This window comes from Pongo pygmaeus, chromosome 22 (genome assembly GCF_028885625.2).
Source record: "Pongo pygmaeus isolate AG05252 chromosome 22, NHGRI_mPonPyg2-v2.0_pri, whole genome shotgun sequence".
In the NCBI taxonomy this organism is placed as follows: domain Eukaryota; kingdom Metazoa; phylum Chordata; class Mammalia; order Primates; family Hominidae; genus Pongo; species Pongo pygmaeus.
The window spans coordinates 29,164,710-29,165,925 of NC_072395.2; the positions used below are offsets into that span (position 1 = coordinate 29,164,710).

Sequence of the window (1,216 nt, forward strand, 5' to 3'; positions counted from 1 at the left end):
CAGCATCACATGCTACACCCATGTAACAAACCTGCACATGTACCCCTGATCTAAAATAAAACATAAAATTATTTTAAAAAAATTTAAAGTTTTTTTAAAAAAATTAGAAATAAAGATAAGTTATTTGAAGAGAAACACAGTAATTAGGAAATGGGTATTCTGTTTAATTAAAATTTACCAGTGTGTATTATGTATCAAAATACTTGATTTAAATTTTGTTCATGGCTTTCATCTCAACAGTTCTACTTCTAGCAATCAGTCTAATGGAAATAACTTATAATATCCACGAAGAATTACAGAAAGGACACTATTCGAACTGCTTAGATCTTCCCACCACTCAAGGCAGAGCCTGAAACAAGGACTTGTAATAGTGTAGTGATACCAGGCTGCTGGAATGAAGGATAGGAGAGACTAAGGGAAGGAGAAAAAGCTATAATAATGTCTGTTGACAAGGTCACTAAAGAGGGCAACTGGGGCTTGGCTTCACTTGACATCTCAAAAGCCTATAGAATGCCTCTAAGTTTTTCTCTGGAGGATCAACTGAGAGATGCATTCCTCCATGAAGGCTTATATCTCATTGGCTGAGGGCTACTCTGCAGGGGTTACCTACGTTATCCACCCCCACTCCACTCCTGCTACAATATGCATAAATTAGTGCCAATTCTTGGGAATTCTTGGCCACAGAGTGAGGGAAAGAAATCTGTTTTAGGAGAGATGCTGTCAGCTGACAGTGAGTTGAAACCCACACAAAAATATCTACTGCACTTGTTGCCGAATTCAATGGGGAGACTTGGCAGGGGAGATAGCATGATCACAAAGGTGGTTTTCCCAGGGCAAGATTTATTCACTGCACTCTGGATGTGCCGACCCCTATGATTTCTGCCCAAGGGGGAAGCTTGACTGCTTAGTTTGTTGTAGCAGGGGACTGTGTTCACACTTTTCCCGGGTCTAAAATATTAAATGACAACAACAACAACAGAACCAATGGGGATATCTAGGACATGGAGGCAGGATATTAGAGCCATTTGATTTAAAAAATCATGGTGGTTATTTTAAAATATGTTCAAAAATTGGAGATGGCCAAATAAACCAAATATACACAAAAATGGAGTTTGGTTATTATAGCATACAGCTAACCTGTATGACAAAATATTTTGTAGCCTCTTAAATATTTTTAGAAGAATATTTAATGCTTTAGGAAATTGTTCATAATATT

At 37.5% G+C, this 1,216-nt stretch overlaps 1 non-coding gene across 1 annotated transcript; it reads left to right on the top strand.

Annotated features, from left to right (window-relative positions):
* The first annotated feature begins 786 nt into the window (after positions 1-786).
* Positions 787-946, top strand: LOC129022720 (U1 spliceosomal RNA). Its single transcript, XR_008496522.1, has one exon. It is a non-coding gene; the product is annotated as a U1 spliceosomal RNA (small nuclear RNA).
* The last annotated feature ends 270 nt before the right edge of the window (positions 947-1,216 follow it).